Source organism: Manis pentadactyla, chromosome 17 (genome assembly GCF_030020395.1).
Source record: "Manis pentadactyla isolate mManPen7 chromosome 17, mManPen7.hap1, whole genome shotgun sequence".
Lineage (NCBI taxonomy): Eukaryota > Metazoa > Chordata > Mammalia > Pholidota > Manidae > Manis > Manis pentadactyla.
The window spans coordinates 62857834-62879220 of NC_080035.1; the positions used below are offsets into that span (position 1 = coordinate 62857834).

The 21387-nt window shown below is 42.4% G+C and overlaps 1 long non-coding RNA gene across 2 annotated transcripts in view; it reads left to right on the forward strand.

Moving 5' to 3' along the window:
* LOC118916672 (uncharacterized) overlaps positions 1–21387 on the forward strand; it is a 39303-nt gene that overhangs the window by 7064 nt on the left and 10852 nt on the right. For both annotated transcript variants that reach the window (XR_008994559.1, XR_008994560.1), the window contains exon 3: positions 13877–13963. This is a non-coding gene — a long non-coding RNA (uncharacterized LOC118916672). The remainder of the gene's footprint in view (positions 1–13876; positions 13964–21387) is intronic.

Here is a 21387-nt window from a genome sequence, read left to right on the forward strand (position 1 = left end):
TATTTGCTTTACTTCTGTATCCCCAATACTAAAATGTTTACAGAGAATGGACGGATGTGTACACATCAATGGACATTTTACAGCACTGCAATCCCACAGGAATTCAGCAAATGTTGGAGGCCCAGCATCCCTGTATTGAGTTTCACAGCTTGGGTTTGAATCCTTGCACTGCCGCTCGCCATATGGGACAATGACGTATGCTTTCTGTGCCTCCATTACTGCATGTGGACGATGGGGGTTGTGCCAAAATGCCATCAGAGGATTGTTGTGAGGATTGGATGCACTTATTCCAAAGAAAAATGCTAAACCAGAAACTATAGCAGCTATTAATTTTGCAAAAGCCTTTAAACCAAGTAGACAAAGTTTATATCATTATAAAACCACTGATTCATTAAGGTGTCTCCACCCCAGCCACTCTGTGAATTAGCTCAGGGGCAGATGTATGGCTTTCAGAGGAAATGGCAATAAATGGATTGAGTTCATCCCATTGAAAACTTGAAGAGCTTTGTGCATATATATGTATTTGTAAGAATGTCAAACAGGGTACACTTTTGTTTAGGAAAGCAAATAGCACAGGACACTTAAAAAGAAATTGTCTCCTGACCCATTGTTTCTCCCTCTCAGGCTTATTCCCAAAGCAATACATATTTTTTTAACTTAAAAACATATATGTACAGGAAGAGGTACAAATTATCAGTGTATAGGGTGGATCTGTAGCCATGAAAACACCCCAGTAACAGCCCCCTAGATCAGACCATGTCCAGTGCAGTGGCCACGAGCCTTGAGCTTTTCCGAAGCACCTACTTACAAAGCTATTAATTGGTTCTGTTATTGGGCAACAGTTACGTGTATTTGGAACAGCTTGAGTATGTAAATCAACTTTCTATGTGTAAAATTTACAAAATCTAAGTATAGATCAAGAATGTCCATTAAAAAATTAGCATCTCAGTGGAGGAAGGCAATGGCAGTGAAGATACTATTTCTATGTATCTATTTCTTCACCAGTATCAAATTTTCTTGACTACAGTGTCCGTTTAGTAAGTTAAAATTGAATTCTGTGAGTCTTTCAAGTTTATCCTTCTTTCTTCCAAATAGCTTTGACTATTCTAGTTCTCTTGCCTTTCTGGATACATTTCAGAATCAGCTCGTCTATACAACGTTCTGACTCCAGGACGCAGGTCTCCGTTCTCTCTTTGATCTGCAGTAACTTTTCCTCAACACCAACTCTCGTTATCCTGAGACTCTAATTGGAGACTCAGCATGTTATATCTTATATTGAAAGTATCTAATATTTTTCGGAAAGGTCTCAGTGACTCATCTAGCAAGTTCTGTCTGAGAAGGGAGACATTCTCCGAAACTCACTCTGACCCCGAGGTGTCTGAGCACAGCCCTTCATCTTCATGTGGGCTTTGTCGCCTCAAAGTTTTGGAAAAAGGGTGGGTTCAAACTATTGGTGTAAATCAATCTTAAATTGACTGTGGATTTCAGTTACCCCAGGTAGGAATGTCTATATTTTAGTAATTGTTAAAGAATAATTGCTTAATCAAGTCATTAAGTGGGAAAGATCAGTATGGAGGTGTTTTTATTTTTTTTTAAGCACCTGTTATAGACACACATTAAGTATAGCAAATAGACATTTTGACCACAAATTCCATGCTTGTGGGCATAGGAGATAGTAGATCAATGCCCAATTGAACCTTTAAAGAACTGAGATTTGTTGTACAAGTTTAGTTTCAATTTTGGGATTTATGCTTTCATGGGAATTGGCTGCTATGATTCTTCCAGTGAGTTAAGCCCTGCCCTGTTTCAGTTTTAGTCCTTACTCTACATCCTCACAGCACGTGCATTAAGGAAAAAAGTAGCAATTTGATCACCAGAGTCGGTACATACATCCTATGCACACAGTCCCCCCTCTAAAATTGGCTTGGGGACAGTTTGACCTCCATTTTCAGGTAAGCTGGTTGTGGCCCTGTGAGCTCAGCCCCAGGCATTTCTGAGAAGCTCCACCTTCTGGAACATGCACATGGATTATCCAGGTGTCCTAGTCTGCAAGCTTGGACACCCTGCCATGTTTGCTTCAGAAGAAGAAAAGCCAGCACAGGAGTCATGTAGGCAATCCACACCTTTCCTCTGAAACCACTGCGCTCTGGAGGCGGCACCTCCCGGGCGGAGCAGCAGAGGCTAAGAACAAAAGTGCCCTTTCATGTTGCTCAACAGGATTGTTCCCACGGTAATTACTTCCATGAGAGGACAGTTTTGCTTCCTGGGGATGACGGTGGCTCGATAATATGAGTCAGTTGTATGTAAAATGCATACAATTTTATTTCTCTATATCACAACCTCTAAAATTTCTCCCTCCAAACCTGCACTTTCTCATTTGTGAGGTGTATTCAGATGGTATCCTAAGTGAGTTATAGCCTTATAGACTGGAGAACTAGTTTACCTTTTAAGAATCTGAAAGATCTGACATAGCTCCATTCAGATTTATAGTCTGGTTAGATCTGATTTTCTTCACCCTGGCAGAGCTGACATTTAGGATTGGAGGGCTGTTGGGGGGGTGGCTTCCTGAGCACCTAGGACGTTCAGCAGTGTCCCCACCTCACATTCAAGATGCCAGTGGCCCTGCTTCTCCCTCCCTGGCAGTGGTGACCATCAGGAATGTCCCCAAACACAGCTGCCCTTGAGGGCTGGGGAGCAGAATCATCCCCAAGTGAGGCTAAGTCAGATAACAGCAATAGAGTTGTAACCCACGCTTTCGCAGAGTTTGTGACTTCAGTTTGGAAGCAAAGTTTATTAAACTAAAGACAAAAAAATCACATTTCAGAAGTATCATGTTAAAAACCAGCACACTGAAGGTGAGCTACAAAATGCATTGACGTTTATATTAAATAACGTATTGAAATATCCCAGTGCATATAATTCCCCAAATGCTCCAGCCTCTCTTTACAAGTCTGGATGACATAATGCTCACATATTGCCCATAAGTGTCAAATTTATTTATTTCTGTGACTTATGCTTGCTTTAAAATATTTCCTTTCCTGCACAGACACGTTTATTTTTCCAGCTGCTGGATATTTCTATTTTATGCTGAACTCAGTGGACTATTACAGAGCAGCTATTTGTGGATTTGTATGAAAATGTTTGAGTTATTTTAGAATCACGCATTTTCATATTAACTATAATTTTATGCAATTCACTTATAAAATGATTCTATTCTTCCAGGTATTTTGAACTCATTCACATCTTTACACTCATGGGAGCTTTTTAGTAATTGTGGTGTGCTATTTTTTCCGTTTTACTTTGTCTTCCTACAAGAAACTGGTAACCACTCATCTAGTTCTAGCTCCTTCCAGTTCTGTGGTATTAGGTGAAGTCAGACTGATTTTTGTGAGATTTAAAGGGGAAAATAGAACCATTCACTTGAGATAGTAACAAATAACCTTTTATTCCCATTAGTGCTACTCAAGATGCGAAGATGTGATCAAGACGCAATGGTATGATTTGTTTCATGTAACTTTTTGTTAGGAAGTCAAGCATTTTAAACAATGCCATATAAATAATTTATCTTAATGACTTTCACTCTCAGGAAAACCTCAGGTAATTCAGCAGTAATGAGAAACGTTTCCATAATTTCAAAAAGTGTTCACCACTGAAGTGTAATTTAATATTTAAAAATATAAAATTTTAGTAAGTTCTTTTAACAGTTGCTCATTGAAATGGTTTGGGAGAACTGGCGTTGAAACATTTATCATCCCGAAATTCCAGCTAAAGATGGTCACTTCTTTATTTGGAATTCATTGTTAATAACCTGCTGACAGCCCTCACTAGCTTTTGTCACTAGAAGCATAATTCATCTTTCTCCTGTCCTGGCGAAGGTGACTTTCACCACTGTATTGAGACACTGACCTGTCCATCACTGCTGGCAATTGGACTTATTAATACCTCCAGATTTCTTAAAAATAAAACAACAAAATCACATGCTTAGAAGCACTAATTCATTCCTTATTCTGGTTACAAAGCTCCCCACAGAGGCTGTTAGTGCTCAGGAAGGATGACATTCTGTAGAGGCTGCTGGACTTTGAAGCCAGTGGCCCAGAGGAGGCACCAAACCGCAGGAAGGTCATGACGCGAATGGTTTGGGCGAAGCGGCACTGGCCCGTGGACACGGCTTACACTTGGAAATAGGAGGGATCAGAGATTTTCAGAGGCTTTGTGTATTTGGGACCATCTTTCAAATCCTACAATTTTTGGTGGAATGTCTCAGGGGATCGGCAGACTTGAACAAAACCAGACTTGCCCCCCAGACTGACAGTGTGTACGTTAACGTCACACTGGTTCTTACTGTACCAGTAAAAGCACCCACACACAGACCCTTCTCTTATTTGCCTTTCTGTTCCTGCTGGCCGTGTAGGTAGAACTGTTTTCTGCCCTTGTGTTGCTCTCTCATACACACCCACAGCGACATTCAGAGACGTCCTGGGAACAGGTGGCCTTTCTTGGCAGCCAGTTTGTGGCTGAGCACTGCTTCCTGCACACTTACTGGGCTCCCAGCCAGTTGTTCTAGTCCACACTGTGTCCCAGGACTTACCTGGTGAAATGCTCTGCTGAGAATTTACATTTCAGTTGTGTTTGGCACCACACAGGTGATGAGATGTGGAAAACCTGTTAGTGGATACGGTCAGTCATCCCTCCCCCAACCCTGGCACATGCAGACATTGCCAATCAATTACCCCACTAGTGAGGGGGGATCAGAGCCCCTCCTCAAACAGCCCCCAGGACAGCCAATCCGTTGCTGATTTATCAAGTTGGGACTAGAGTGGAGACTTCTGTCTGCATCATCCTTATTCTAATTTTCTCTCTGCCACTGCTAAGTGGTGTGACCTTAAGCTAAAGACGTCTCTTGGTCTTGACTTTTACATCTATAAAATAAAAGGGGGCTTGTTTTTCAGTTCTGTCATTTGCCTGACTAGAAGGAGGAAGGTGAAATATAAAAAATGAAGGTTTGTTCCAATTCATAATTTTATCATGAAAAACATATTGGATTGCCTGTGAGAATTTGAATATTTCACTTATTATGACTTACATGTGAGAATATTACAGTAATCCAATATATTATAGCTCTTGAAAATATGTATAAAAATTCTGTTTTTAAAGCAAACCCAGATTATTATCCAGAAATTATTTCCTCATGGTGAACAGGAGTTCTGCAGGTTAGGGGTAACAATAAAATGATGTCTTTTATTAAAGAGCACAATTTTTCCAACATTCCTTTCTAAACATTTTCAAGTCTTAGCAATCAACTCCAGCTTCCAATTACACTGTTTAGCACTCAGTATTCACATGAGAGCAACTTGACCAAAATTCATATAACATACGGAGCTGCAGCTGTTACAGAAAAATGAGCCATGTAAGGCTCTGACGTTTTCCTCCTAAATCCAGGTATAGTGACTAAAGCGTGAAATTAAGAGTTGCAATCATTTTCCAGTTGTGCAGTACTGAGGGAACTACTGTTACTAGTGATCTGACTATGTAATAGGCACTCTCTTTAGAGATGGCTGGACTTTTGCAGGCATGAGGTCATGGTGCTCAGACTACCACCTCTTGTGGCAGCTGTCTTGGTGTAGGCACTTGTGTGACCTTGGAAAGCGAGCCAACGTCTTTGTGCCTTCCACATGTGCAAAAAGGAGATTGCACCTATCACATAGTATCCTTGTGTGGCTGACTTACAACACTGTCAACCAGCAATGGTCCGACAAGTGTTAACTATTATTATTAACAAAGAAAAGCGCTCCTGGTGGCTAGGTGTCCCCCACTGTGGACTGTTTCCCTGGCCCACAGCTATGGCACCGTAGAGATGACTTTCATGGTTCTATGTGTCCCTGAGGTCGCCTATTCAGTTTTGGCATATGCATCGGTGGTATGGGGCTGTGCTCACTTGTGGATTCATTTGTGGCTCATGAAGCAACTACAGGGGTGGGAGTTTATGCCCATTGGATGGTATGATGCCCCTAGCTGGCCCAGATCCATCCTGAAGGCTGTTGCTTTGGCTATTCAGACACCTTGAGGCAGGTCAAGGATGGGAGCCCATTGGTCTTCCACCTCCTGTGGAAGGCTAGCAGAGATGGAGTGCTGGTGATTATGAGCCAAGGGATTCTGTCTTCCCAACATCTGCTCCTGCTGATTGCCTGGTTCTGTCAGGTGAGCCTGCCTCCCTCTCCCACCAATCAGGACTCTGCAAAATGCACCTACTCGATCTTTCCCCTGTATAACTGGAGCCCCTTCCTCAATTCAGTTCACTCTCACTAGGGACAATTTGTGAAGGTTCTGATAATATCTGGTCTCTGGGACACATCTTTAGCTGCCGTAGTTGTCATCAGGGCCCCAGGGCTTGCCCCCATTTCTGCATCTTCATGAGAAGGCAGGGGTCCTGGTTCATAAGCAGGGAACCAATCCTCAGCCACTCTCATGAACTGCACCCCAGACCAGAGCAGTTAAATCCAGAACCTCAGGCAATGAACTAGTGTGTTGGCAAATTGTGTCAGTAAGTTTTCCAAGTAAAGCAAAAAAATAAAGTCTAAAAATGCATAATTACTAAGAAGACACCTCATACTGCTTTTATAGAAACCTAATAAAACAGTTGAAGTGTTTTCTTAGAAATCAGGTTATTTCATTTTGATCTAATGCCAATTCTATGCATTTAAAAAACCAGTCTCCTGCACTGAAGGATTCCTGCTCAAATGAATTTATGTGCATTTATCTGCAGAGGTGGGATTCTTCCAACTTCTCTAGGTGTACGTGACGAGCAGCCAAGGCTGAAAACCAGCCTTACTTGGTGTTTAGAACCTTGTTCCTCAAAGTGTGATCCCAGCAGCCCTCAGCATGGGAGTTTGTGAAAAATGCACTCCAGCCACCCCAAGCCTACTGAGTCAGAATCCGAATAGTTAGCAAGACTCCTTGATGCTCTGTCTACAGAGTCAGGTCTGAGAAGCTCTTCTTCACAAACGGCCCTGTGATTTAGTAGTTCTCGGTCTGCCCTCACATCCAATCGCCTAGACAATGTTTGAAAGTCCATGTTTCTGTCCTTAGCCGTAGCCCATGGGGTCTCGTGGGCATGGAGAGAGGTTCTGGCACAGAGACTTCAAAATGCTCCTCTCAAGATTGAGAACCACAGGCCACATCACTGAACTTTACATCATTACCAACTGTACCTTGTTATTGGCAAGACTGAATTCAGAAATCCAGTGGGTTCAGAAAGAAACTTTGACAACACAGAGACATCTTTCCCCTTCAATTTTAATCAAGTGCTTACCTCCGAGTCTTTCTGTTCTCCTTAAAATTTTAAAGGACAATTGAACTAGTATCTCACTCAATAAATTTATGCTAAATACTAATTAATGAGTTTTGACATCAGCCACAATAAGTATTGTTATTAAAATACATAATACAGGTTTTTTTCCTAAGTAATGGGAGTGGTGGGTGCAGTGTGCAGCTCTCAAAGAAATGTTTCGCTTGGCTGAAGTAAAAACAAATTCACTTAAGATTCTGCGTAGTTCAGTACAACAGATGAAGAGAAATTACACCAGGCAGCGTAAACCAGGCCAGGAAGACGTTACTCCGGGCCCCGCAGTAGGGCGGGGGCGTTGAGGTGTCTGCGGCGATAAAAGCTGGGGGGGTTCCAGTAATGGGTGAGCTCTGGAAGGGGGCTGCAGGCCTTTCCAGGGAGGCCAGTCGAGGAGATGAGGCTGTCCGTGTTCGCTGATTGTCACTGATTGGAGGTTGGGCTCCCGCCCCATCCCGTAGACACTGCGCAGCCTCTTCTTTCCGGAAGCCTGGCTGGGAGGGAGCAAGGGCAACCATTCTCCTCCAAGTGCTCCTTCTAAGGGCACTGATGCTATTCCCTGATATATCTAATCATCATTATCAATCATTCTACTTCCCCTGCAGGCGATGATACTGACCTGCTCCTGCTCCTTTAGGCTCTGTTCTGGGGATCTCACATCTTCCGGGACAGCAACTTGGAAGTCTTCTGCATCCCTTTCTTTCCGTGCCTCTAGCATCCAGTCAGTTGTCCAATCTTGTGACTTCTCGTTACAAATGCCTTGCAAATCCATCCCCCATTTCCACCTGCACTGGCATGACCCTCATTTTCTCTGTCCTCTGCCATGGCTGAGCTCCCCAGATGCTCCTTGATATATTCTGTGTCTCTTATCAATCCATCTCCACAACCCCACAGAATAATTCCCCAAATATAAAGACAGAATTGCAGGGTGTAACACTGGGGGACCTGGGTGAAGGGTCTCTGGGCTTTCTCTGTGTTATTTCTTACCACCGAACAGGAACATACAACCATCTCAAAGTCAAGTCGAAGTGCACAGCACCTCCTCTTTTCTTATGTGACTCCAAAATATTTTCCAGAGCTTGCAGATCTCCTCAAGGACTGGCCTCGCCACTCCTCGTCCAGCCTCACTTCCGGCCACATTCTGTCAGTGCCCTTCTCTCATCCAGCTGTATTAAACTGCTCAGAGATTCCAGAATCTTCCATATTCGTCTTGGTAGACAATGTTCCTTTGCCTTGGGGGGTCCATTGCAATCTGTCCGTTTGGGAAGTTCCTTTTTATCCCTCCAATCTCTGTAGATCCTGAGCTTTGTGGAGCCTTTCTAGATGGTTCCAAACTGACCTAAAAGCTTCATGTTTAAAACTATACAGCAATTTGCATAGACATCTACATAAGCAAATACTTTACTATAAAGTAAGTGGTCTTTTCCCATACATTCCTACCTACTAGACTCTAGGTCCCTTGTGAACAGAGACTATACACACTTATCTCTATTTCTAGTAGGTGAGAGAAAACAAAGACTAATAAATATTTGTTATACAAATGTGTGAATCTTCTTGTTTTGATTGACAGATTCAATGTAAGATACACTGATGTCCCCATATGTCACTGAAATATTTATTGTGATGGTTCTTCTTCTCTACTCTGAAAATTATGTGTAAGTTTATGAAGATAAACAATATCTCATGCTTAACAAAACATTGCAACTTAAAAAAATTGCAGATTAAAAAATTAGATAAAATATATTCAGAATGTAGTTGGTATTCTAAACTCTTATGTCATAGAAATCAGTAAGTAGCTGATTAAACCATTTTCCACGGATTGTTTGTGTGAAAACATAAAAACTGTATCTTCCTTAGTTCCATTTTTAATTTAACTTGAAGGTTTTCTTATTGAGTAATGAGATATAAACCAACATATATGTAAACCACACAGGAATTGGTGACAAGAATATTGAGAATTAAGTGCAAAAATAAATTCTACCTCAAGAATGCCTATGCAACTTACTTTAAACAGTATTTAAAGTATTTAAAAGTATTAAGGTATTTAAGTATTTAAACCGTTCACTGTTGATGAAAAAGGGCATGGCTCGTGAACGTGACTATGGGGCTTGTGACACAGGTGTACCACGAGTTGACTGTGCTGTCCGTTACCAGAGTGTGGTGGCCAAAGCCACTGGTCACCAACTAGTGGCTCTTGATGGAATCTGGCTTCTATGATGTCCCACAATAGGGCAGGATTGTTAATTGGATGTCATCCTGAAAGGTAAGCCAGCACCTTGCCTTGGGAACGGCACACACCAAATATGCCCCAGGTGCATTTGTCCCTCTTGTTACTATGGGGCCTGAATTTACAGCAGCTGTGTGCTTTTAATTTTTTTATTTTTGTGGGAGTATAAATTGAGCTAACTTTCCGGGAGCTGACTTGGCAAAAGCAATCAAAATTAAAAGTGTATGTATATTTTGAGCCAAGAATTCCACTTCTACATTTATCTACTCATCCAGGTGCACTCAAAAGAAACAACTATATGCCCATCAATAAGGGTAAGAAACTGTAAGTTAAAGAACAATCATTTTATACAATAATAAATAATGGGCAGCTAATGAATAAAACAATGATCTGGTAAACTTTCATGAAATACAGCCAGTGAGTGTTAACTAACGGTAGTGTGAGAGCATTAAGAAGTTGTACATGTTGCCATGCAAATACATAAACTAGAAGATACACACAATTACGAAGCACGTTCACCTCTTAAAAAGACTAGATGTCTAGATGTCATTTTGTAACATGAGTGCAATTATTATTTCATCTGTTTAAAAAAATTTTATTTGATTTTTTTGTGTGAATGTTTGTGAATTCAGATTAATCAAGATCAGTATTGAAAATACTGTGCTTCGTGTCCCTCATCCCGTTTTCTGTTACGTGAGGCAGTGGGCGGACAGAAACACTGAGTATTAAATCTATTTAGGAAGTGATACTGGGGGAAACATGTCTGTAGCTGAACAAAGTGGAAGTTAGGAGTAGAATAGTTTGTGCAGGGAGAATGTCAAGCACACAGACCAACAAAACTTGAACTTGTTATAATTGTAGCTGGTAAAACTCATAGTCCACAGACTCGGCAGGTGTATATGACAGCAAGGCATGTTCTTTCCCCAAGGCAAAGTGCTGGCTTACCTTTCAGGATGCTTGGTTTTGAAAATATTGAAAATTGAGAACTTTATGTCTTTACCTGCAGCTTACCCATGCATTTAAGAAAATGTCTGAAAGTATTATCCAGCATCTTTTCCAGTATTTATAGTGAGAATGTTGTTTAGCTTTCCTGATTGGCCATCTGGTCATATCTGGAAGCCTTGCTTTTTCATTTTGTTGCGGGTGTCACTTTCTGTACACAAGTTGTACATTTTTATGCAGTCAAATTTGTCATTTTTTAATTTGACAGTGAAGGTTACAACTGGTGGCCTTTTTATTGGCCAGTGTGATATTTTGTAAGATTAGAATTAGACAGGAGTTAGGGGCCCTTGTCTTTATCATTTTTGGATTTATGTCATTATTGCATTTACCTAAAATTACAGAATAATGTGCATGGTTCAACCTCAGAAAACAACTAAACACCCGTGTGTGTGTGTGCACGAGCACTTAACTTCCTAGTTGGAGTGAGACTTAAGGAACTGTAAATGTACGGGTTTTTCCGACAGGCAGAGAGAGAGACTTTGCCTTTGCTTACATCCCAGTGACGATCCCAGGGAAAGGGATTTACAAAGAATTGCAAACCCTAGCTACTTGCTGGAAAAGAGGAGAAAGAGAAAATTACAGGAAGTACCAAGACAATGTACTATGTCAACAACTTAGCTTGGCCACAGAAAGAAAGCAGATTTAAGCAAGTGAAATTTGAACCACAGTGAAAACGGTAATGGCAAGAGAGCAACAGAGAAAACTAAGACTTATCTAACTGTAAATCAAATTTTGAGTAAAACCATGGCCTCAAGTTAAAAGATGAAGGCAAACAAGCCTTTGACGCCAAGAAAACTGACCTCGAGAATTTAATACCTGCGATTCAGTAGCGTTCCTTCTCTGTACACCAAGGTGCCCAGCCTGTGAGGCTGGCCTGCGGGTCTGGCAGTGCAGCAGGTAGGGGGCACAGCACCAAGGAGGAGCTGGGGGAGGCCGCGCTCTGCATGGTGGACCCTGCCTGCAACTGTTCCTGTCCCAGCAGAGATGCCCCAGCTCCTGGGGGGAGCCACTAAACAACTGCGGTAAACAGACAGCTCCCCTCGGAGTGCTGGGTAAGGAGAGCAGGTGTTCAGAGTTACTGCCTTCTGAACCAAGTTAATTTTCAAGAAGAGTGATCATGTTTATTCTTGTGTTTTCCCCACATTGTAAAATGTCAACTGGAATATTTTACATTTCACCACCCTGATGAAAAAATGTAAGTAAACAAATAAATCCAATTCATAAATGGATGATTGCAGAGAGGGAAATGTCTCCCGGAGTTCTGCTGTGAGGCGAACCAGAAAACGAAGAGGCAGGCAGACGGAGGTGGGAACGGGAGAAATGGTGTGTGTGTGTGTGTGTGTGTGTGTGTGTGTGTGTGTGTGTCACTAAGAGAAATGGAGGTCGGGTTGTGTGTGTGTGTTTGCTGTGTGTGTGTGTGTGTGTGTGTGTGTGTCTCACTAAGAGAAATGGAGGTCGGGTTGTGTGTGTGTGTGTGTGTGTGTGTGTGTCTCACTAAGAGAAATGGAGGTCGGGTTGTGTGTGTGTGTTTGCTGTGTGTGTGTGTGTGTGTCTCACTAAGAGAAATGGAGGTCGGGTTGTGTGTGTGTGTTTGCTTCACTAAGAGAATTAGAAGCACATGTGGAAGCCGAAGAGCAGCATGACACCATAAAAGGAGAAAACGGATGGTGCTGGAAAGGCCAGAGTGACCAGCGCGAGGCCTCTGCGGGTGGACAGGAGACGGTGGCTGATGCATGCGTGGCGGAGCGCGGGAGGCCTGAGCCGGGACCGCAGCCGGGGGACCTGGGCTGGGACCAGGGCCAGTCCATCTTCAGGAGCGAGAGGACACGGGGGTATATGCACAGCTGCTGGGTGTGACGGGTGGGTGCTGTGGGCTCGAGGAAGCTCTGTTTCCATGCGAAACGGGAAGCCAGAGTGTCAAATGCAAGTAAGAAGAGAGTGGGAGACCCCCAGCAGCTCCGCAGGTGCCATTACCCCCCATTCCTGGGGGATCCTTGACCCCTAAATCCTCCTCTTTCCCCTTTGTCCTTCACCCTTCCTCCCCTTGACTCCTCTTTTATGTAATGACACCGTGAAGTTCGTCCTGCCTTAAACAACAGCAAAAACAATTCTCCAGATTGTAAGCACTCCAGCTGGATATTAGGGGAAATGATGATTACCTATGAAAAATGAAATATCTAAAGTTGTCCTCAGAAAATATTTAAAATCTGAAAAAGAAATTTCTGAAGAAAAATTTTAAGAAAATAGGCAAACGGCTTCCCCTTAGAGATAACTTAATATATTATAGACTATTAATATATCAAAGGTTAATTAAGCAACATCTTGATTAAAGTCTAATTGATAAAATTCACATCATTCCTGATAAAATGACTGCTGTAAGGTAAATCAGTTTATGAATCCTTTCTCTATAAATTAATCCAGCAAAGCTCTTGCTTTTAGATATTCTACAAACTCCTTCTGTTAGCATATACACACCCAACATTAATGACCAGCCCTTGCCCGCCTCTCTATTCCTAACTGTGTACATTTTATGATGCTTCAAGCATGCTGAGTAATTTGTATTTTTCTGACCATAACATTTTCTCTCCATTACACTTTCAGTGACTTCTTCTCTTTAGAAAGTCTTCACTTTCTGGTCTCCTTGCTAAATGCTAACTCATTATTCAAGACTCCGGCCTGACGCCAACATGCTTACGGACTTAAATCCATCGTCATAACGTTTTGTGTACACCTCTGCTGGAAATTTTATGCTATCTTTAGGGATAATCATCACCATTCACTAGATTGAGCTCCTTAAAACCAACGATTTCGTTTTCATTACCCTCGTATGCCCAGAGCAGAGCACAATCCATGGAGCTTGAAAGATACGTACATGTGGGGACAGAGTAAATCAGTCTTGTCTCGATGTCCCCACTCCTGCAGCGAGCGTTTTTCTAGGTATGCAGTGCTTCATCTGACACTGAGCAGCAAAACATCCATATATGTCGGTCTTGGGTAATTTATTTGTCTCTTAGAGACAGTACATTAATATAATAATAATTTTTAGAAACCCTGATTAAAATTCCATTGTAGCGTGCCCCTGGAATGACATTCTGTGGCTAATAGAATCGCACGCATAAGCCAAGCCGCTAGCTCAGGCCACCAGGCTCCCCTTGTCCACCAGAAGGTCTGCGTGCAGGGTGCAAAGGTGAAGCGAGGAGGAGCGGGCGGCTTGGGCAGAAGTGAGGACTCATTTGTTTCTGTTGGTTATTTTTATTTCTTTATATTTGATGGAGGCATTGCTTTTATTTTCTCTCTGTGAACATCAGTAAGTCCCAGGTTGAAGAGGGACCTTCCCCGACAGCGTGAACCACCTCCCGATGAAGTGCTCTGGAAAAGTTCATTCCTCCCCCGTGGTGAGTGAAGATTTATGCCGCATTTCTTTTCATCAACAACATATTAAACCCTATTGCACATCCTGTGCCCACGAGTCCATCCTCAGGTAAATAGAATAAGCCCAACATTTTGTAGTAACTCTTCTACTTAGTCATGGCCCAGTTCTTCCCTGTGCTCTTGAATACCTTTGCTGATTCTGGCCAACGGGCGGTGCGTTCATCCACAGCCATTGCTTCAGGCCTGGCTGGGCACAGAGCCGCGAGCGGGCATCTGGTGGGACCCGGGGCCCGCAGGAACGCACCCCCGGAATCCCGGCAGAGTGCATCTGATCCGCTTCTCAACATTGCCCAACCAGGCTGATCTCTGAATCTTTTTGCCCCCAAGGAACATGAACTTGCCATTTCCTGCGGCTCCTTTTAGAATGTGCTGCCCCCGAGCCACCAACACTCCCCGTCTTTCTGAGGATAAACGCTTTGCCTGTTTTGAGAAACTGACTCATGTTTAGCCTTAATATGTAAATACTAGGAAATGACCACTGTGTCTCTGTTGAGTTTTTGTTTCTTTTAATTCAGAGAAAACTATAAGCAGGACAAAAGTAAAACCATATTAAAATGAAGAATATTCAAATATTAGTTAAGAATATCATTTGGTATTAATGCACAAATAAGTAATCGATTCTTGATTAAAGAGGGAAATTGTATATTGTCAGATTTTTACTAAGAGGCTGTACTTGTGCATTTTAAGAATGTAGCTAAAATTAGTTTCCTCTCCATGTGGAATTTGAATACATTATAAAAATAAAAGAGTAATTGTCTTTTCACACAATAAATTGAATTTACATTTCTTATCCTTTCCTTTTAAATTTTTCCATCAGAGGTCAAAATGGATGCTGAATTCTGGATTCAGGTTTACAAAAAAACTAAATAGCTATAGTCAGCAGAGATTAGATACACTCCCCATTTTTTCCTGCAGCTTATAAAAGAGTGCCAACTAAAATATATTTCACATAAGACAGCAAATACAGCTAACCGAGAAAAAGCTTTATCAGTCTCTGTATAAAAAGGAACTGATTATTTCGCACTAGCTAGACTTTGATGTGTGAATGTTTTATATACACTTTAAAATCTTTGTTTAAATTCAAGTGAACAGGAAACCAGAAATATCTAGTCGTAGGAACATGCTAATGTTTAAAGTGTTTCTTTTTTATCTTTTTTCAAAATGATCTTCTAATTAGTATTTCAAATGCCTGGCTTGTTTAGGGTCTCAAATATGGGAATGTAACAATTATTGTACAATGCATTTTAAACAATTTATAATGAAGATATTTATTGATAACTGTCACAATAGGCTTATTGACTCTTGAACCTTACCTTCTTGGTCCTTGCATTTTAAACAATTTATAATGAAGATATGTATTGATAACAGTCACAACAGGCTTATTGACTCTTGAATCTTACTTACCTTCTTGGTCTCTGAGGACCACCGAGGTACTCACGCTGGGCTTGGTCTCGGCCACCTGTGCCCACCAACTTGCTGGACTTGCCAGTCACTGATTAGGTGTTACCCGGTATTTGCCACACCTTTTCATAAATGGTTTCAAAGAATAGTCTATAAGCACACAGAAATCTTTCTACAGAACATTTTAAAGAAGAGATCTTTAAATCTAAGTGATGATTCAATAGAAGTTTATTGATTTGAGAAATTCTGAAAAATAAGTGAGTGGCATCACTTGCTTAAAAGTCTTTTCAGTGCATAAAAATTGCTTCCAGTATATATACACAATAAGAAAGTGGGATTTATACCCGAATCGTCTGCCCAAATTATGTGACATTATAATGCTCACATAATGCTCACCATGGTGGTAAATCATGCAAAACAGCATAATAAAAAGAGGGTTCCGTGGAGATTCATTTGTTGGTTTGAACTGTATTGATTTATTATTGCTAAGACTGAGGAAAGTCGTTGGCGAGCTGGGGCAGAGGCCCCGCCCGAGTGGCCTTGCTTCCCTGGCAGTGGGTCCTGCGCGAGCAGCGACTGAAGCCTGGGGACCCCTGTCACTTCTGGGCTCAGGCCCTCTTCCAAGACAATATAAGATTTCTGAGGGAAGATTCTGTCTGTCTTGTTCACCCGGCATCCTCTGTGCCTGCACAAGTGTTGGGAACGTATTTGGAGCTCAGCAAGAATTAACAATATCAATTTTGGACAAGTTCAATTTTTTAAAAAGATTAAAATTATTTTTATGTTCTGTTATTTAAATGCATCATGAGATCATTTGACAGAGAACTGCTGTGCACATTCCTGATGCTAGAACTGTGGACCAACACTCTCCTTTCTTTCCGTGAGCTCTTTTTCATTGTCCATCCAATGTCTCTCCGTGTGGTTTAAAGATTGCTGGGGCCCAGGTGAAAAACCCATTGCCTGCTGGCCCCCATTTTTCTTGAGTTTGGAACGTTACTGAAGATTATGTTGTTTTGAGATATTTTCAACCTATTCTTTTTAAAAGAACCTTTTTTTTAAAGCCAGTTTTATTTGTATCTGTGGAAAATCATAGTTAATAAAAACATTTTTGGCCATTGTATCTTGCACCTTTTAGAACTATTAAATAAAATAATTTTCTATTCACTTAAAAAAATACATGATGACTCCTTTTAAAGGTAATTGCAGTTGCAGAAATGTATTATACCTATACCTAGTTTCCTGGGATTTAATTCTGGTTGCATTCAAATGGCCATCTTGTTTTTAGATATATGTGTATAGTGGTCCCAATAACGCTAACTTTTAATATTTCCTAATTCTGGTTTAGTGTAATCAAATAAATACATGTGGTTGGTAGATGCAAATTTGTATGAAGGACTTAGCTGCAAGGGATGCTGCAAAATATGGTTTTAGCCTTCTAACCTTTCTGAATAGAAGCTTGCAGTGGTGCTCCAGAGTGCCAGTCCTGGCTTGAGACACATTTGCCAAGTGTTGATTCGGAAGAGGGCTGCCTGCACCTCCAGCCATCACCTCTGTGCTCAAGGCAAGAGGAACCGGCAAGGCCCAGCCAAGCCCTGTCTGTCTGTTAGTCATAGAAACGAAGTATTTCCTAATATCACTCACCTCTTCCCAGGAGCATGCTGCTCACGCCTCTTCATTCAGGAAGGCCACGTCTAGCCACACGGACGGCAGAGGAAGCATTCTGGGGTGTCTGCCACCTGAGCTGAAGTGTCATGCAGGGTAAAAATAAGGAAGGACACTTGCAGATATTCATGCTCTGAGGGACTGTGCACTCTTGAAAGAAAAGAGCTTGATAACGAAATCAAGTAGGGTAACAAAATTCATCCACGAGATGAAAGAAGGTATTGGAGTTAAAGGATTAATGGTGAGCTCTGATCCGTGTCAGTCCTGAATTAGAGGGACGGAGCAGGAAATAAATGGTATAAATAATATAACACCACGTCAACCCAACCTGGAATTGGAAAGGGGAGAGAAGAAGAAGTTTGTGTTCCAATGTCCTTTCATTGTGAGGAATCGAAAGAAATTACCTAAATCTGATAACTTAGTAGAAGTTCAGGAGCACAAAGAATTTCTTTAGAAAAACAAGTTTTACGGACATCATCAATTACATTGGTGACAGAGGGAAGGTGAGGGGAACAGAGGAGGAAGAATAATTTCCGATGCCTGGATTCCCTCATCGGGAAATTAGAGGACAGCGGGGCAGACGTCGCAGCGTCTCTCACCGCCGCTCACCGGCATCCCCTGCCAGAGGTTTTTGAAAAGTATCATTACAATTTTCAAAAGTATTTCAAAACAAAAATACCCCGGACTCTAATCCTTCTGAACACGCAGAAGGAAGACACATACACACACTAAATTAAATGCAGAGACCATGGAGCAGAAGAGAAAAAACTAGAATCATTCAAAAGGAAATGGAAAAGAAAATGTAAGAACGGTGGCAAAACAGACATCAAACTTTCCTGTCATATCAATAAATGTAAAAGAGATAAGACTAATTAAAAGAAAATCTTTCTTTTTCAATAAAAAAGTAAAACTCTCGTCTGTGTACACAAAGCAAAGCACTCTAGAATCTGCTTACAGAGACATGTTGCTGATAAAGGAGAGGAAAGAACCAGTGAATATACACAGAAAGGACTCAGGGTTCATGGTTCAGTTTAAATTCAAGGCAAAAACATTGAAAGACAAGAAAAGCTACTTGATGATAGTTACCGTTGAATATAGGACAAAGGCCTAATGCCGCCATGAATCCCTTGCCACCAGCAGCCTGCGTGTCGTCCTTTGACTTCTAAGCAATGTCTCTTCTGAGGGTTGTGCCGTGGACTCTGACACATGGGAGGTTTTATTTTGATGGCTGCAGAGGGCGAGGGAGACGGAAGACAGGAGAGAGAGCAGGGCCATCGTAGGCCGGGATTCTAGTCCCCTGAATCAAGGCGGCCGCAGAGGGTTTACACATGTTCTGTGAGAGAAAACAAGAAATAAACCTGCACAGCAAAGGGGGCAGGAAGGAGAGTCCCCCTGCCTGACACCAATGCTCAGTGACCGCATGATTTGTCTTCCAAACCGGACACCTTTGAGGGGAAGGGACAACATTTATAATGACACTAGAACAACAGCCGGGGTATGTAGTCTCTCTGGGTGGGAGGGAAGGGAAGTCCTCTGGGGATTTGTAACCACAGCCCTGCTCTTCAGCCAGGTGAGTTCACACGACCTGCAGGTCTGTACCAAACCCGGGCAAGTGACTGCAGGAGAGCAGTTGCAGGACGGCGGTGCCCCCGGGGCCTGGCACGACAAACAGCATCCTCTTCGGGGAGTGCAGCCGTAGGACAGGTCCCAGAAGATTTTCACAGTTAAAATGGAGTATAAGCTTAGGGGCAAATAGAAAACACACAGAAAATAAAATACAAGGAGACTTATCCAAAAGACTAAACTAGTTCTACAAAAAACAAACAGAGGTAAGTATAAAAGCTTTAATTAATAACCAATCCAAAAATCCCATAACTACAAATTTAAAAATCAGTCATTTGTACAGAGCAATGAACAATTTGCTTAATCAGAAGAAAAGGTACAAAACAAAATAACAATAAGGAGATTCAAAAGAAATAGGAACAGTTACATGTGATCACACTGCCTTGGGACACAGCCACATTGGAACTCAGTTTGACGGTTTCTTACAAAACTAATCACACTCTTAACGTACCATCCAGCAATCATGCTCTTTGGTATTTACCCAAAGCAGCTGAAAAGTTGTGTCCACAAAAAAAAGCAAGCCCCACACAGAAGGTTATAAAGTCTTGATTCATAATTACCCAAACTTGGAAACAACCAAGATGTGCTTCAGCAGGTGATGGATAAGTGAACTGTGATCCATCAGATGGCGGCATAGCATTCAGCACTAAAAAGAAATTAACTATCTGATGTGCAAATACATGGTGGAACCTTAAAAGCATATCACTAAGTGAATGAAGCCAATCTGAAAAGATGACACGCGGGATGGTTCCAACTGTATGACCATCTGGGGAAGGCAGGACTGTAGAGATGGTGAAAGATCAGTGGTCGCCAGGGGCTGCATGGAAGGGGAGGATGAACAAGAGGAGCACAGGATTTGTGGGGCAGTGAAACTATGTTGACGCTGTAATGGTGGATGTGTGTCATTAAGTGGGGAATGCTGTGCATATATGGGGGCCCGGGGTACATGGGAAATGTCTGCCCCTTCCATTCAATTTTGATGTGAATCTAAAAGTGCTCTAAAGAAATGAAGTCTACTTAAAAAATTTCTATGACCACAAAGCAAGAAATCACTCAAAACAAACACACAAACGAACACCGCTGAGATGTATGTAAAGCACACGGCCTGACGGGATTCTGCAGGCCGAGTCTAGGATGGAACCATTTACTGATGGACAAACAACACAAAACAAAAAGATCCTACCAAGAACCTGACCGAGACAGCTGACAGATGTGGGTACACGTGGGAGCTCAGATTAAATTAATGAATCAAGGTTAAATCTTCTGAATCTTCTGAATTTGTTAATTGTACTGTGGTTGCATAAGAGAAGAAAAGATTATCCTAATCTGAGGAAACGCACTTGGAAATATTAAAGGATCAAAGAGCATGATGTATCCATTCTACCCTCAAGGAACTCTGGGAAAAAAAAAGTACAAATCGTGGCAATGTTAAAAAATTGGCAGATCTGGCTAAAGTACAAACCTATTTCAAAATAGAGCCAAAATAAAAATTAGAAAAAATATTCCCTTATCTTCATTTCCTGTGTCATGAGAAGCAAAGAACAGAGTTTTCCCTGGTGGAAAGGAGCTCAAAGCTCACAGTTTGCTGTGTCAGTGTCTGAGTTCCACCGACGTAACACGTGTGCTCGTGCACAGAGGTGAGGCCTCGGGGGAGGGTGGGGGCTGCAGGCAGGCGCCTGGCGTCTTCGCGCTTCGTGTAACAGCCCTGGTGCTGCTCTGCTGACGGACACAGCCCATCTCTCGTTCTTGCTCCACAACTGAAATGGAACAGAAAGCCTTTAGTTTTTAGATGAAGCCAAGTAAATAAAATAATATAGAGCCTAGTGTACAAAGCGTGTATGTTTGTTGCTATTTCTGTTATATTTCTGGGTTTACCCACACTAAATGCATGCCTAACCTGGTTAGATTTCACCTTAACCTTCTGGAAGTACCTGAGCTGGTGTTTACCTGATGGCACCCAGCCAAGGTGGAGTAGAACAACAAAAAATAACTGAAATGGTCTCTCTAAGGCCCCAGACAGAGGCCAACCCTTTAGCTGTAGTAGATGTGTCACAGTCCAGCATTTCTTGGGGTCAATAGCTCCCAGGTGGACGTTTCTCGCCCAGGCCGGTGTACCTGGACCGGTGTGGTGCAGGGTTTGGCGTCCACCCCGAATTCCAAGCATAATGCAAGAATCACGGTCACCAGGGGTGTGTGCAGGCTGCTGGGAGTGCGGACAGACTGTAGCTTTTCTGCCAGCCCATCATTCACTTTGGCATAAAAAGGAGAAAAAATGGAAGACATCATAAAATGAAAAGAACATTAGCATCCTGTGGCATTTCTCCCCCTCCCTGTGTGAGAGGGCAGGGGCTCCCCCTCACCTACCGTACAACGAGGGGGCATTAGGAGCATCTTTGAGGGACTGCATGTGCCCCTGGAGGGAGAGAGGCTTGGCCCCTGGTAGCCGGCTCGCACCTGCCAAGTCAGAAGGCGAGAGGCTAGGAGCCCTGCCCACTGAACCTCGAAAGCAAAGCCAAGTGTCTCTGTGGGGCCAGCGAACAGTGTCAGTGAGCAAGGAAATGTTTGGATTTGGGGGGGTCCAAATGCAAGCCCTGCAGCTGGAGGCTGGCCTGGAGTCAGCCACAAAAGGATTCCACTCCAAAGAGGGTGCCTGGAGCAGGAGAGGCCCCCCCAGAAGACTGGGCCTCAGGAACCCGGGCTG